The sequence below is a fragment of the Prionailurus viverrinus genome, chromosome B1 (assembly GCF_022837055.1).
Source record: "Prionailurus viverrinus isolate Anna chromosome B1, UM_Priviv_1.0, whole genome shotgun sequence".
NCBI classification, from domain to species: Eukaryota; Metazoa; Chordata; class Mammalia; order Carnivora; family Felidae; genus Prionailurus; species Prionailurus viverrinus.
The window spans coordinates 49,291,793-49,309,782 of record NC_062564.1 but is presented as its reverse complement, the minus strand read 5'-3'; positions in this window follow the sequence as shown (position 1 = coordinate 49,309,782).

Sequence of the window (17,990 nt, the reverse complement as noted above, 5' to 3'; positions counted from 1 at the left end):
TGCCAGAGTGGGAGAATTACCTAGGGGACTGAAAGTCCTATTGAAAACTCTTTAACCTGTTCTAATTGGGTGGGGGGGGAGGGTGGCGGGGAGTGGTGAGCTGGTGGAGAGGGATAAATAACAAAGCTGCAGCCAGAACCCCATCTCAGCTCCAAAAAGCTAAAGTTGGAGGGGAAGGAGAGGAAAAGGAGGGAAGGGAGAGGGGTATTCTATGGAGGGTTGAAGGGAGAGCCATTCCAAGAAGAGAAACACAAGTGATTCACACATTTGACATTTTATAGAAATGTTAGCATGACTGTCATAAAACAATGTAGCTGGAGAAACTAAGGGGTGCTTATGGTGGAGAGAGTTTTGGCTCCTTTCCACATATCGAGTCAACTACAGTGGTTGGCTTAACTACAGCACACATAGGCCCCAAAGGTTACTTCTGACCGGCATTTGAGATGAGGGCATTAGTGGTGCCTTATAGACATTAGACAGGGCAGAAAAAGAGGGGTCACTGCCCTTCTCCATGAGGGCAGCTCCTACTACTGGCTGAGTTAAGCTAAGGATGAGCTACAAAGAAATAATTCCAGAAAAATACAACTTTAAAACAGACAAGTCTCCAAAACAGAAGTCTTAGACTCTTTAAGAACTACTTGAGTTGTAGTCCCAAAGTGCTGATAAAAATTTCCTGGCTCCTTGCCTGGCCCACTTTCCTCTCAGCCCCACCTATGTCCACACCATGGGTGCTTTCTAATGTCCTATCTTGTGTTCTCTACAAGTAGAAGGATGTGCTGACTTTGGTCTACTAGGGCTCCAATCAGTGCGACCTTGTTCTGGGTCTGACGAAAAGACCTCTCCCTCCTGTGATGAATAGATTCAGGTCATTTTAACAGGCACAAGGAATCACCTTTCTTTTTCAGAGGAAACTCATGCTCTACCCACAGAAGAAGGGTTTTGACAAAGTTCTTGCCCTTCTTTCATTGGCGTGTTCATTTGGGAAGTCTTTACTGAGTGTCTACCATGTGCAAGGCTCTGTACTACGTACAGGAGACACAGTGGTAGAGCAGACCAATTTGGTTCCTGTCCTCACAGAGCTTACATTCTAGCTTTTACCCTTTTCACAGGCTTTCAGCATAACAACCACACGAGAATAATAATGTTCAACAACAAGGAACATACGGATGAAGGGGACAGTGGTTGCTTGCCAAAGTACTTATGCAAAACACAAATAACTCAATTGTTTAAAAAATTACCTTCATTGCTAGTAAGATAGCAATAACACAGGTGGCTCTGTTTACACCAATAGCCAACAATAGGAAATGGGAATGATAAACCATAAGTTTATACTTACTGTTAAACAGTAAGTTTATACATGCTCATTCATTCAAAATAGTAGTAGATAAGAAGAAATCTTACGACAGAAACCATAGCTAACATCCCTTGAGCATTTACTGTGTGGCAGGCTCTTGGGACTTTACAAGAATGAACTCCCTGAATTTTTATAACTACTGGTTTTGTTCTAATCATCCCAATTCTATGGGGGTAGCAGGGAGACTGAGGTCCTGGGAGGATCACACAGTAAACAGAAAAATTGGGACTTGAATCCAAGAAATCTTAAACACTACACTGTACAGAACATAAGCAATCATGACACTAGAATTTACGAGGTTAATCCGAGGAAGGTGGAAATGGAGATGATAGATCAGTTATGTTAGAATACACAGTATTTCAGCCCTTGGGTCCTGTAATGTGGCTTCCTGAAATAAACAGTTCTACATTAAGTTACCTACATTGAAATGATTCTGATGCACCACCTGTAGAGTAAACCCACAGCAAGCCCTTTAACAAGGACCAACGCACACAGAACAATCACAGACTCCCTCTGCCTCCCAATGGACTCTCTAAAGAGGCTGGAGATTCCTCCTGCCTGGCCAATTCTGGAAGACCTCAGCTTTGCAGAGCATATAAAGGAGTTAGGCAAGGGTGAAGTTATGGAGCTCTGAGGATCTGTGTTTCTGCCACATCATAAAAGGAGTCCAGCTGTGATCCAAAATATTTTGGGTTTCTTTCTTTCTTCCTCTTCCCATTTTACTCTGCACCTTTGGTGTTTCTGAAATGATTCCTAAAATCTTCTCTCGTTGCAAAGGATTTCAGCCCAAATCATTTTTTGAGTATAATTTCTTCCCTCTCTAAAATCATTTGACATATTTATTTATTCTTGTATCACAAATCAGACCGAGGGGTAAATTGTTTGACATTTGGAGCTGTGTAACTTTATACAAAGAAGAATGTCAGGCGAGTCCCACCACAGCACATGCTACTCATAGCAAATGGGGTAACATTTCCCATATCAAGATTAAGAGCCATTTACTATTTACAATGAACCGATTTCTTGGGCTATTCAGCTGTAATCAGACAAATATCTTATTCCTTCCATGTGTTTCTGAGACATAGTTACACAAGAGCATAGAAAACCAGAAAGTTAAGAAGTCTTTCTTAGAGGACAGTTTTTTGAGATCCTTCGTGTGTAGCAGGTGGGATGCCTCCTCATTTACAGAGAGGGGTGTGTCAGAAGGGAGTGGGTTCAGACTAGGACAGGAGGTTGAATGGTGGTTGAGAGAGATGGTTTACAGTAGGAAAATCAGGACTAACAAAACCAACTCTTTTGGAACTTCCTACGTGGAATTACAGTTTCAAGTTGGGGGCCGGAAACTTCAGATTCTGTGATACAAACAAACCCAGAGAAAAGTGATTAGAGTCAGGGCTCTTATTATAAATAGTGAGAGCCCCTCTCCAGCAGTCAACTTCTTACCTACAATTCCAGACAATTATATCTTCTTTTTTTTTCTTTTTTTTTTTAAGTTTACTCATTTGAGAGAGAGAGTGTGTGTGTGTGAGCAGGAGTAGGGCAGGGAGAGAAGGAGAGAGAGAATCCCAAGCAGGTTCTTCGCTTTCAGTGTGGAGCCCGATGCAGGTCTTGAACTCACAAACAGTAAGATTACACCTGAGCCAAAATCAAGAGTCAGACCCTTAACCGAGTCACCCAGGAGCCCTGGCAGTAGTATCTTCTGATGGCAAGAGTCCTCGTCTAAGAAGCAGGATGTTTGAGTGTGTCATTCAGTGGTTGTATACTTAGTTGACCAATCTCCGTAGACATCATGCCTTCATTTAGGTCATCTCCCATCAGGTGGTGGGTGATATTGCCTTAGTGTGGGTTTTGGTTGGAATGACACTGCCACTGTAAAATCCAGAGCCATTAACTTTCTACTCATTCCAGTAAATGTCAAGCCAGAAGTCTTCATTAAAACAGTTACACAGGGGCACCTGGATGGCTCAGTCAGTTAAGCGTCTAACTCTTGATTTCAGCTCAAATCATGATCTCACAGTTCATGAAATCGAGCCCCACGTTGGGCTCTGTGCTGACAGCGTGGAGCCTGCTTGGGATTCTCTCTCTCCCTCTCTCTGCCCCTCCCCCCTCTGCTTGCACACACACGTGCTCTCGCTCTCTCTCTCTCAAAAATGAATACTTTAAAAAATAAAAAAATAAAACAGTTACATATAATATTTGCTCATTTTGCTAAAATGATGACCATAACAAGCAATATTTGATGAAATGTTAAGTACCAACTTCTCTGTGTATGGCATAATGCCCATTCAAACCTTTTACAAAAATTCCATGGTAATTCCTTGCTTCTTTCAGGGTCCAAAGCCCTGTACCTGTGGTCCTGGGACATCACACCAGCTTGGCATCCAAAGTCCTATGTAGTTTAATGGCCACTCTCAACCTGTGAGTCAATTATTAATTGTCTCTCAGCCTCAAACCCACCTAACAGCCCTGTGATACTTTGCAATACTCTGCAAACTGACTTCTGTTTTGCTAGCTCCCTGTGACATTCTTTATGCAGGCAGCCCCAGAGGGCTTGACCCTGCCTGCTCCTCTCTGCTGCTACAGGAAGAAAGCTGTTCCCTCTGAGCTTTTCTTGTTCACTTGAGGTTTCTGTAAGCATCACCCCAGCAAGACATCTTCCTGTAGCATCTGAAGTGCCCTCTGTAGCATCAGCTGGATCCAGACTGCAGCTTTCCCAACACTGGTAGAAGCAGACTCATCATGTCCTCTCAGAGACCCCAGCACCAGCTGCCAGGGTCCTGCCCAGGGCTCCATGTGGCAGCTCCTCAAGACCCTTCTCTAAGGTTCCCCCTTCATTTTCCTGGTTCTTGCAGCTGTAGGGAGGCTGGTTGCTTCCTACGGTTGCTTACCACCATGGTCTCCTAGAATTCCCCTTTTGCACATTCAGTTTTCTCACTAGCATTTTTTATAGTGAATTTTCTCTCAAATAACTGGTCTGGTTTTGCCTTCTGGTTGGATCCTGACTGATAGAACAATCAAAGCTTCAAAAATCTTTGCCAGGAACTCCCTCCCTCAAAGATAGCCACCAAAGGCCACCATTTCTTCTAGACCAAGTCACATTTTTTAAACGTTTATTTATTTATCTTGAGAGAGAGTTGGGGGCAAGGGCAGAGAGAGAGGAAGAGAAAGAATCCCAAGCAGTCTCCATGCTGTCAGCACAGAGCCCAACATGGGGCTCAATTCCATCAACCATGAAATCATGACCTGAGCTGAAATCAAGAGTTGGACATTCAACCGACTGAACCACCCAGGCGCCCCTAGACCAAGTCACATTTTTAAACTCTTAAAAAAACAGGCAAAAAAAACCCCAAGATTTTGAAAAACATCCGTAAGTAAAGTTGGCTCACCTCTCATTTAGACTCAAAGAAGTGGAATCGAAATGGAGGAAGTATTTGCAACTTGCAAGACAAACTACCTGCATCAATAGACTTCAAACAACGCTGTAGGTTAGTTTTCCCATTTTATAGGTAAGGAGAGTGACCTTGAGAGAGGATAGCGACTAACCCAGAGTGACAACCTGTAAGCAGCAGTTGGGACTTCGCTCAGATCTAAACCCAAAGGCATACCACAGGCTAGATGGCATGCATCCTTGGCTTCTCAAAGTAAAGGAAATCAGTTAACTCAAACTGAGTACCTATGGTACAGTTCTAGGACACAGTCAAGCAGGCATTAAAAATGAAGAAATCAGCAATCTTTGCCTCCAGAAAGCTCTCAATCTAGTGGGAAAGACAAGATAATGCCAATGTGGTATTACTTAGTGCAACCCCAGGGAGTGGAAAAAATTGCAATGGGGTAAGATCTGACCTTTCCTATGGTTGGTGTTAAGAACAGTGATCCTTGGACAAACATGTCATTACCAGCCCTTCTTTAGCAGCTAGTAACTGACTCTGCTATGGAATATCAAGAACATGGAATGTGAGGAGGGAATAAAAGAAAAAGAAAAAAACCGAGAAAGGAAAAGAAACTATATTTATTGAATATCTAATACTTGCCAGACACTGTGTTGCATGTTTCACTTACATTGACTTATTTAATCCTTACAGTCACCCTATGAGGAATAAATTATCATCATTCCCATTTTACAGATGTAAAAACTGAAGCCAGAGGAGTTAAGTAACTTGCCCAGTGTCATGTAGCTATTAAGGGGTAGAGTTGGGGTTTAAGCTCCTGTCTAGACAAGGCCATGGCCATGAGCCTGGAGCCAAGATGTTGCACTTGAGAAATTTATGAAATGATGCTTACCTTTGATGCTTTCTGGCACTCTGTAAAGCGAAATGAAAAACAGAAAGTTTATAAACCAAACAGCTTGTGCCTCATCTATGCGTTGGACACACTGCTGATGCTTAAACGTTATGTTTCTCACAAAGAAAGGGGATGGGAATTCCTTAGCATAAGAAAATTAGATTCACTCTCACCCTGACATTTGTGTTACCATGTTAGGAGGGGGAAGCCTAGTCTGCTTGGAATGTAGATTAAGAAAGAATTTGCCATGGGCTGCCTAGGTGGCTCAGTCTGTTAAGCATCAGACTCTTGATTTTGGCTCAGGTCATGATCTTGAGGCTCTGAGTTTAAGCCCCATATCAGGCTCCATGCTGACAGTGTGGGGCCTGCTTGGGATTCTCTCTCTCTCTCTTTCCCTGTCTCTCTGCCCCTCATCTCTCTCTCTCCCTCTCTCTCTCTCTCAAAATAAATTAATAAACTTAAAAAAAAACAATTTGCTGAAAATTTAAGCAAACAGGTGTTTATTTGGGCAATTAGAACTGCAAATTCAGGAGACATAGATTGAGGTAGAAACCTGAATTGTGTTCTGGAGAAGACAGAGAGACACGGAGTAATAAAGGTGAAAAGTTACAAGAGTAATTTTCATTTAGGTCCACTGTGCAAAACAGTGATTGAAATTAGATCAAGTGGGGTTGGTTGGGCTAATATGCGCATGAAAGATTGAAGCTTCTTAACCTGAACTGACCCTTTCCCAAGGGATGAATGGGGATGATCCAATTGCCATGATGAGGAAGAAGTCAAGTCCAGGCTGAAGGCTTGTGGCTGGCTTAAAGCTCTAAAAGTTCATAGCTCTTCCCCTGAGGATGTGAGTAAATTTCTCTTCCCATATGGCCTCCCAACCCTGTTTTATTTTTATTTATTTTTAGGTTTATTTATTATTTTGGGAGAGAAAGAGAGCGCAAGTGCAGGAGGAGCAGAGAGAGAGAGAGAGAGAGAGAGATTGACTATCCCAAGCAGGCTCTGCACTGTCAGTGTGGAGCCCAATGTGGGCCTTGAACTCAGGAACCGTGAGATCAGGACTTGAGCTGATGTAAGACACTTAACTGAGCTGCCCAGGCGCCCCCCAACCTGTTTTAAAAGAGACTGTCTTTGCTGGGCTTGCTTGCTCCTTTTTGAGATCTCCTTTTACACTAGTGAATTGTGTAACATCTATCAACCTATGGTTCTGCCCCACTCTTATTTATAACCTATCATGAATACACCCCAAATCCAAATATTGCTGCAAAACCTGTCTTCACTTCATTGTGCTGCTGCTGCTGCTGCTGCATGGACCAAGGCTATCTTGGATGGCAATGGTCACTCTTTATGTTCACAGGGAATGCAAATGCCAATAAATCTCTGTTGTTTATCTTGATTGCCTCCCAGAGCATAAGGTCGGTGTGATGCTAAATGATCCCCTCCCCGCCAGAAGGGAAAGTAGGGCAGAATGAAGGGGATGGAGGTACCGAAAACCCCATCCTGCATTAAAAGCACTTCTGGGCTAGATAGGTAAGGCAGGCCTGTTAGTAAATGAGCAGTCTTCTGAACAAGTACATTCAAGGTCATATAGGTATGTATTCAAGGTATATAACAAGGGCTCCTTGGACCTCTTCCACCTCATTAATGGACTCTTGCCCTTCTTTTCTTTTCCTCCCTCCCCCAAGACAGTATATGTTGTGCCTAATTTATATTAAGAAGACTAATGTATATTTAAAAACTGAATGATGACTGCTTTTAAGTTTCTCAATTTGTGCAATAGTTGGAAGTAACACATCCAAAAGTTAATTGAACCTTTCCCTTAAGACAGGCACTCTACTAGGTTCTGGAGACATCAGTTATAAAAAGACAGTCTAGTCTGTTCCAGTAAAGTCTCAAATGATTGCAAAAAAAAAGAGACCCACTGTAACAGGCTCCACCTAAAGAGTTATGTGCAAGCCACTCACTACTTAGTCTAATCAGCTGTGGCCAAGCCAGAGGAGCCAATGAGAGACCACGGTCACATGGTAAGACTCCTCTGCCTTCTGTTAGGGTTTTTGGAAAACTCAGATGAAATTTAGATTAAAATTGAAAGGAAATTACAGATAATTTTTCAATGCCAAAAAGGCATCAAGAACTTGAATAGTGCAATGACCTCTAAGGAAATAGAATCTGCAGATGGTTTAATAGGTAAACTCTAACAAACACTCCAACAATAGCTCATGGAAATCTTAGTACTTCCAGAGAATAGAAAGAGAGAGAACACTCCCTCAACTCATTTGCTGAAACTTGAACAAACTTCATGACAAAAACAAGATAAAAATGTATGAAAAAGGAAGAAGTATAGGCCAATATCACCCGTCAACATAGATGCAAATAATCCTTTACAATATATTAGCAAATAGAATCCAGCAAAATTAAAAAAAAAAACATTATATGTCATGCCAAGTTGGAATTATCCTAGGAATGCAAACTTGGTTTAACTTTAGAAAATCTACTGATGTAACCCTCACATCAACAGATTAAAGGAGAAAACATGTATGGTTATCTCAATAGATAATAGAAAATTCAATATTGTTAATAACAAGAACTCTTTGCAAACAAGGATAAATGGGAACTTCTCATAAAGGTATTCATCAAAAGCCTGTAACACATTCTTAGATGTAAATATCAGCAACTTGCCTTCTAAACATCAAAAACAAAGTAAAAATGTCAACTATCTTTGTGACTTTTCGGCAATGTGACAGACATCTTAGCCTACACAGTAAAGAAAGAAGAAATGAAAAGTGTGAGGATTGAAAAGAAAGAAACAAAGCTAAGGATTTGCAGATGATACAGTCTTATACACAGAAAACCCAGAATATGGCTGAATTATTAGAATTTATATAGGAGTTAAATGGAGACAAAAAAAGAGATGCAAACACGCAGTCCTTTATTCTGATGTCTGCTCACTTTTGGGTGTATTCTTAATTCTGAAATTAAAAAGAAACTGGGGGAGCCTGGTTGGCTCAGTCGGTTAAGCATCTGACTCTTGATTCCAGCTCAGGTCATGATCTCATGGTTTGTGGGATTGAGCCCTGCATTGGGCTCTGTGCTGACAGTGTGGATCCTGCTTGGGATTCTCTCTCTCTCTCTCTCTCTCTCTCTCTCTCTCTCCTCTCTATGTTCCTCCCCTACTTGTGTTCCCTCTCTCTCTCTCTCAACATAAATAAATAAACTGAAAAAAATTAAAAATAAAAAATGAAAAAGTATAACTCAGTGTTAATATTTAAGCTCCTCAAAACATATGAATGGCAGCAGAATACCCCCCATGAAATGCTTAAACAGATGGACTCATCACCAGTAACTTTAGAGCACGGAGTACTGTGTTGGGGCCCATGAAACCCTTGACCCTCTGGCCCCAGGCCATCTCTCTAGCTGCATCGTGTTCCACCACCCACTCTCCTGCCCCCCCCCCCATGTCTGCCTGAAAGACCCAACAATATGCCATTGCCTCTGTAGAGAGAGTTCTGCCCTACTTCCACTCCTTAACTGTCTTCCAGCTACTGCTTATATACTACTTCTGGGGGAGCCTTATCTGATCCTCACACTAGAGTGTGCCCCTCTATAATCAGCTACTATGGTCCCCTCCCTGCTCTTCCCTTTCCACATTAATGTTCCCATTTGTCCAGTGTCTAATTCCCTCAATAGACTGTCAACCCCCCGAAGGCAGGAACTGGTTCTCCACTGTGTTATGAATGCCTGCTAGAGGGCCTGACAAATACTGGGTGCTCAATACCTAAGAAAAAAAGGAAGATAGGGAGAAAGAAAAATCTCTTCTGCTCTTGAGAGAGAAGAAAGAGAACTTGTGTATTGGGGGCTGTGTAGAGGGATGGTTGGGGGGAGAAGGAGGTATGGACTTTGCTTTCCAGGGAAATGTCCCCATCCCATGGTATTTTATTTTTATTATTTTAAAAACTTTTTAATGTTTATTTATTTTCAAGGGAGAGACAGAATGTGAGCAGGAAAGGGACAGAGAGAGAGGGAGACACAGAATCCGAAGCGGCTCCAGGCTCTGAGCTGTCAGCACAGAGTCAATGCAGGGCTCAAACTCACGAACTGCGAGATCATGACCTGAGTCGAAATCAGACACTTAGCCAACTGAGCTACCCAGGTGCTCCTAGAATATTATTTCTAAAGTCCATGTTGCCCAGTAGCAGCTTCCCAACCACAGACATCGAGGGATCTTCTCTGGAAATTCCATTATCTAATCAGTTATTACTGGTGAATTGCATTGTTGGGAAAAAATATTAGTAGGTAAAATGTTAAAATTCCCAAATAAAACACCTCAGTGGTGAGTAACTATAGTTTGATATGATTCGTTGGGCAGAAATTTGATTGTAATTAGGGGAAGCCATTTGGTAAAAAAGAAAGATTATGGAATATGGAATTAGAAGACCTGGATCCAAGCCTTGGTTCCTCAACTTATTGAATGAACTTCCAGCCTCAGGATCATCATCTATAAGCAAGAGTATTCCATATATCTTATGCTACCAGCATTAAAAAATATACGTTAAACTGAAAGTCTTTTACGAAATCTAAAGAGCTATACAAATAATAACACTTATATAATAACTTGGAAGACTTTGGCCTCTGGTTTACTGGAAAGATAGTCATTATAATTTAAAATTATAGCTAATTGATTAATAACTCAATACAGTACAAATGCCATACTAAATAAATAAATTCTGGGACCAAAATAAACCATATTTCATTATATTACATTGTTAGAGTGGTGATATCAATCACATATTTACCTGAATTGTTAAGCAAACACAAGATTTTGAGGTTTTTTAATCACTGCATGGGAGTCTTCTCACGAGACAAGAGGGTTCCTAGAGGTCCAGTTCTTTTCTGGAAAGGCAGAGTAAGGACAGTTTCAGAATACACTTTGTAGTCCATTTCTTTGTAGCTTCCTGGGTAACAGGCCAAAGAGCCTAAGGGAATTTGATGGACAGGAAGGTAGAGCAGATAGCAAGTAAATGGAGGGAAAAACGCTTTATGGATTTCCCTCCTCTTCAGTAAGACCACTGTTGGCTCTCTGGTGACACCTGCAGGGTAATGAGAGAATGTGAACTGAAAGCCTTGGAGGAAGAACAAAGTGTCTAGGGCCAAAATCAGATTTCTAAAGTGGACCGTAATGTGTACGTGAATCACCTGTGTATTTTGCTCAAACCTGGATGCTCATTCAGTAGGTCTGGGGTGGGAGCCACGATTCTGCAGCTATGTCTGCCTGGTAATGCTACAAGGCTGATTGGCCACAACCACGTGTTGAGTAGCAAGGTTCCAAAGGACTTGCAAAGAGCACTGAATGTCAGAGGAGGAAAGGAGATTAGAAGTCATCTTGTTCAACCTCCTTATTTGACAGGTGAGGAAGCTGAGCACACACAGAGAGGACAGGCACCACCCACAAATGTGAACATTTCTTTCTTTCTTTCTTTCTTTCTTTCTTTTCTCATTTTAAGTAGGCTCCATGCCCAACGTGGGGCTTGAACTCATGACCCCAAGATCAAGATTTTCATGCTCTACTGACATAGCCAGCCAGGTGCCCCAGCACGAATGTAAATACTGTAAGCTGTTTCAGGTCTCATCCTGGCTCTCTTGTCTGTAATCGCAAATTATGTGAGCTCAGAAAGGCTTTCCAGCTCTACTACTTAATGACAATATCACTTGCCTAAAGGCACTCTACTTAGACATGAAAATGGCTGTTTTGTACAATGGATGATTTTTTTTTCCATTTCTCCTTGACGCCCTGCTGGCTGGGGCAGTAACCAGTTCTAGATGAGGTAGAAGGCGCTCCTAGTTCCAAATGAAATTGATATTTCCCAGATGGTAGGAGCCCAGTCCAGATTACCAAAGGGGAGTCAAGGTCAGAAATCACCATAGGTTCTTCCTGCTATCATCTCTCACTTCAACAACAAAGAAATGCCAACTCCCAAAATAGTCACTCCAGCACATCATCCACCAGGTTATAGTGGAGTTGCCTCAAGCTTGACCTTACATTCCCCAGAGTATTTGCTTCTCTGGGTTTTGTGGACTCCCCGACCCATGCCGCAATTGCTCCCAGAGTATTTGCTATTAAGGAAATAAACAGGACTATTGATTTTTAATTCAAGGACATTTAGAAACAAATTCAGCTAACTCCCAACTACATTAGATGTAATTGGTCCGAGTTTTGGAATGAATTACCTTGAAAAAGCAGCTGACACTGCACTCTATAATCCAGGACCTTGGAATGGATTACCCCCAAACCACAGTTAATTGGGAGAATATGGAAACTAAGCACTGACTCATGGAATTCATTAACATTATCATTTAATGGTTAAGCTATATGAATTCAGAAATGCAGAAATTGACACTTATGTGTATGAGCTGGTGTGGGGTAGTGGAAAATTCCCTGATCTGGGAAGCAGAAGATAAGAGCTTATTCCCTGAATCTGCCAGTTACTAGATGTGTGTCCTTGGGCAAGCTATGTAGCCTCTCTGGGACTCAAATGTCTACATTTGTGGGTGACAGGGTTGTATTAGATGATCTCTCAGTTCCCTTCCAGCACCATTATTTTATGACCTCAAAACCTGTAAGAGACAACTCACAATTTCTCCACAAGAAAAACGTTGCTAGGAAGAACACTCTCATACCTGAATGCTGAGCACAGAACTGTCTGTTCTGCTCGGGAACTATATACACAGCTAGTTGCCCGTCATCTGGGACCTTGATCATATTTAGCTGTTTCCTCAGCAAGTAGTGAGACAGGGAAACCGAAAGGACCCCATGAAAAAAACCCTGCATTTTTGCTCCTTTTCCTGCTTCTATTCTTACGAGGACCTACATCCCCACTCTACACATGGATCATAGTACAGATAAGATTGTACTCCTTGTAGAGGTCAAGGATGTAATGATTTCTTTGGAGTCTTCCAACAAATAGATAACACCTAAGGAGTGACCGGGTGAGGTCATCATTTACACGTTCCACCTTGACCCAAGACCCCTGGCTCCAGGGCATAAGTGACTTATGGGGGACACTTGAGCACTCTGTCCTTATTCTGACCAGTTTTTGGATGCCTGAGAGGACACGTGCACCACAGCACAATCATCAATAAAACCCCAGACCCCAAACAAAGATGAAACTCATTCTCCTTTTTATTTCTGAGTCTCTCAGATGCTCTATATATATCTGTTCTCTCTATATCTTCAATAAACTCTGCTTTCACTTCTTGCTAGCTCACATTTGATTTCTGTCCTGCATGTAGCCAAGGACCCTCTTGGCTGGCCCTGTGGGACCCCCTCTGGGTCCTGGGTCCCAGCCTGCCTGTATCAGCAGCACTGTGTTTGGCATGTAGCAGGACCTCATTAATGTTCAGTAAGTGAATGAAAAGAGCCAAGTCTTAAATTAGAAATTGTAAAATTCTGGGGGTGCCTGGGTGGCTCAGTCAGTTAAACGTCCGACTTGGGCTCAGGTCATGATCTCACAGTCTGTGAGTTCGAGCCCTGCATCAGGCTCAGTGCTGTCAGCTCAGAGCCTGGAGCTGCTTCAGATTCTGTGTCTCGCTCTCTCTCTGCCCCTCCCCCACTAGCACTCTGTCTCTCTCTCTCCAAAATAAAATAAAAATATAAAATAAAATTTATAGAAAAAGAAATTCTAAAATTCTGGTAAAGCATAAGAACACAATTCCCTTGATCCTACTTCCAGTTACTATCCTGTCTCCTCTTCAGAACCAAATCTCAAAAGATGATCTGCTTCGGTGATATTATAATAGTGATGTATGGTGACTGGTGGTGATGAGCACACACTCATGGTGAGCATAGCATAACGCAGAGGGAAATTGAATCACTATGCCGTGCACCTGAAACTAATGGAACATTGTGTGTCAATTACACGCAAATCTAAAAAATTATTTTAAAAAATGACCTGTTGACTCCATTTCCTCACTTCCCACTCCATTTCTCATCATGCTCCAATCTGACATCTACCCCTCTAGGGACACTGAAATAGTCCTGAGCTTACCAGTGACTTACCAGTGAGTTGCAATGATATTGAGAAATATGTATACTTGGTCTTGCTTGGTCTCTGGTTCCTGGAACAGGTCTCCTAAAACCCTTGTAATTTCCTGAGCTAGAAGGAGGAGCCTTTTGGCACTCATAAGTTCCTTTCGACCATATCTGACTTTGTGCTAATGAGGTGACTCTTGGAGAATGAGGGCTGGTTACCTGAGGAATGAACCATTTGATTTGAGGGTTGGAACATTTAGCCCCTCCTGATCTCTGGGAAAGGGAGAGGACATGAGCCTGAGTCAATTACTAATGGTCAATGACTTAATCAATCATGCCTAATAATGGAACTTGCATACAAATCCTAAACAATGAGATTGGAAGAGCTTCTTTCTAGGGTGGAGGTGTTGGCTCACTGGCTCACCTGGAGAGGGCATGGAAGTTCCATGCCCCTTCACTCTACCTTGCCCCCTGCATCTCTCCCATTTGGCCACTGCTGAGTTCTATGCTTTAGAATAAACTGATAATAACAAGTAGTGTTCCTTTGAGTTCTGTGAGCCATTCTAAAAAATGATCAATCCAGAAGAGAGAGTCATGGGAAGCCCTGATTTATAGCCAGTCAGAAACATGGGAAGCCCAGACCTGCAGTTGGTATCTTGTGGGGCAATCTTGTGGGACTTAGCCCCTAACCTGTGGGGTCTGTTAACTCCAGGTAGTTAGTGTTAGAATTAAATTAAATTGCAGGGCATCCAGTTGGTGTCTGCAGAGAATTAGAAAAATGCTTGTTGTGGAAAACCCACATGTTTGGTGTCAGAAGTGTTGTGAGTAGAGAAATTTTTCTTTAGTTGTTAAACCAAATGGGCTTTTTGTAGTGTTTACTGTACATGATCACTTACCAGCTTCACCTCTGTTGCTTCACCACAACCTTTTTTTTTTTTTTTTGGTAATTTTTTTAATGTTTATTTATTTTTGAGAGAGACAGAGAGAGACAGAGTGTGAGAGAGAGAGAGAGAGACAGAGGGAAGGGGCAAAGAGAGAGGGAGACACAGAATCCAAAGCAGGCTCCAGGCTCTGAGCTGTCAGCACAGACACGGGGCTCGAACCCACGAACCTTGAGATCGTGACCTGAGCACAAGTTGGATGCTTAACGGACTGAGCCATCCCTCACCATCTCCTTTTTAGAGCACACTCACTGGTTTCCTTTACACCACACTTTTCTGGTGTCCCTCAACTTCTGTGGCTGTTTATCTTAGGTCTCCTTTGCAGACTCACCTTTCCCTCCCCCCACTCTGCCACTAAATGCTAGAATTCCCCAAGACTCAGTTCTATGAGCACTCGTTGGACTTTCCTGCATCTATATGCCACTAACTCTCAAATGAATATCTTCAGACCAGACATTGCCCCTGAACCCCAAGCTTATATTTCCAATGGCCTATGGCCTACATTATTACCCAGATATCACAAAGTCAGTCCATCAATATAGCCAATTCACCAATAAAAAAAACAGACAACCTGATTAAAAATTAGGCAAAAGAGGGGCTCAGGAGCCTGGGTGGCTCAGTCGGTTGGGCATCTGACTTCGGCTCAGGTCATGATCTCACAGTTTGTGGGTTCGAGCCCCACGTGGGGCTCTGTGCTGACAGCTCAAAGTCTGGAGCCTGCTTCGGATTCTCTGTCTCCCTCTCTCTCTCTCTCTCTCTGCCCCTCCCCTGCTTCCATTCTGTCTCTCTCTCTCTCAAGAAAATAAAATAAACATTTAAAAAAATTAGGCAAAAGATTTGAACAGACACTTCAGCAGAGAAGATATACATATGTAAATAAATACATGAGAAGATATTCAACACCATGAAAACCACCCCACTATTCACCCATTAGCATGGCCACATTTTTAAAAAAAACAAAAAAATGACGATACCAAGCAGTGATGAAGATGTGGTGTACCCAGAATTCTCATAATTTACTAGTGGGAATGCAAACTGGTACAATGATTTTAGAAAATAGTTTAGCAGTTTTCTATAGTTAAACATATACTTATTTAGGCCAGCAACCCCAATTCTGGCCATTTACTTTAGAGAAATGGAAAACTGATGTTCACATAAGGCAAAACTACATATGAATCTTTCTTACAGCATTTTTCATAATGCCCCCAACTGGAAACCCAAATGTCCTTCAATCGGTGAGTGGATAAACAAATTGTGGCATACAGTGCAAACAATTCCTACTACTTAGGAATTTTTAAAAAATGAAATATTGATACACACAACATCACAGATGCATCTCAAATACATTATGCAAAGTGAAAGAAGCCAGACCCAAAAGATGATATATTGTATGATTCCATTTATCTAACATTCTTGGAAAGGTAAAATTATAAAGCCCAAGAGTATATCTGTGGTTGCCAGGTTTTAGAAGTACAAAGAACAAGATGCAGGAATTTTGGGAGATGAAATTATTAGGTATCTTGAGAGTAGTGGTGGTTATGTGAAACTATGCATTTGCCAAAACTCAACGAAATGTATATTCGCCCACCTCCTCTCCCCCCCAAAAAAATTCCTGAACTTTACTGTATGTCAAATTTTTTAAATTTTTTAAAACTTTATTTATTTTTATTTTTTTACTTTATTTTTGATAGAGACAGAGTGTGAGTGAGGGTGGGGCAGGGAGAGAGGGAGACGCAGAATCTGAAGCAGGTTCCAGGTTCTGAGCTGTCTGCACAGAGCCCAACGCTGGGCCTCAAACTCATGAACCGTGAGATCATGACCTGAGCTGAAGTCAGATGCTTAACCGACTGAGCCACCCGGGCACCCCAACTGTATGTCAATTTTTAAAAATTATAATACAATATTTCCAACCTGAATCCAGGATCCATAACCATTCATGACCACCATCACATGATGGCCCTCTGCCATCCAGTACGCCCTAGTGCAATGGACTTCACACCATTGACCAGTTGGCATGCTAATAGCCCTCTCTCCTGCCACTCCATCCAGCTCATCACCCACCCCTGCCTGCAGCTCTCCACTGCACTTACACCTCCTCAGCCCATCCCACCAACTCCTTTGGGCAACTTCATTACCTTCCCATCTGGTCATACCATTTCTACTCTTGCCTGCCTGCAATCATTTTTCCATACAGTGAGTAGAGAGGACTTTAAAAAATACAAACTTGGGCACCTGGGTGGCTCAGTCAGTTAAGCGTCAGACTTCAGCTCAGGTCATGATCTCATGGTTCGTGAGTTCGAGCCCCACATCGGGCTGTCTGCTGTCAGCACAGAGCTTCCTTGGGACCCTCTGTACCCCCCTCTCTCTCTCTGCCCATCCCCTGCTTGTTTGAAAAAAATATATACAAACTTGGTCTTTTCATTCCCTTGAGAAAACTCTTTCAACAAATTCCCTTTGCTCTTAGGATGAAATTCAGAATCTGCTTGGTCTGGCCTGTGCCCCTTTCCCCAGCCTCACCTGCTGCCTCCACTCCCCACTCCCCCTGCACTCCAGTGCACGGGTCTTTTTCTTCATCAAAAGCATCAAGCTCCAGGGTGCTTGGGTGGCTCAGTCGGTTGAGCATCCGACTTTGGCTCAGGTCATGGCCTCGCAGTTTGTGAGTTCGAGCCCCGTGTTGGGCTCTGTGCCGACCGCTCAAAGCCTGGAACCTGCCTTGGATTCTGTGTCTCCCTCTCTTTCTACCCCTCCCTTCAACCCCTCCCTCAAAAATAAACAATTTTTTTTATTGTTCAAATTTTATTCAATTTCAGCTCAAATGCCCTCTCCTTCTCAAAGAGCAATGGGATCCCTCCAAACTAGGTCAGCTTTTTTTTTTATTTTTATTTTTTTAAGACAGAGAAAGAGTGATCAGGGGAAGGGCAGAGAGGGAGACAGAGAATTTTAAGCAGGCTCTATGTCCAGCATGGAGCCCGACTTGTGTCTCAGTCTCACTACTGTGAGATCATGACCTGAGTGGAGATCAAGGGTCAGATGCTCAACTGACAGAGCCACCCAGACGCCCTGCTTTTTTTTTTTTTTAGTATTTATTTATTTATTTAGAGAGAGGAGGGGCAGAGAGAGAGGGAGACAGAATCCCAAGCAAGCTCCACACCATCAGCACAGAGCCCGATGCAGGGCCTGATCTCACCAACCATGAGATCACGACCTGAGCTGAAATCAAGAGTCAGAACCTTAACTGAGCCACACGGGCACTCCCAACCCTTTTCTTTTCTTTTCTTTTCTTTTTTTTTTTTATGCCTTCATATTACCCTGTCATTTTTCCTTCAGGGCATTTGTAACAATTTATAACAAGAATGAAAAATTCCCATCCTCCTAAGACAAGACAGTGGTT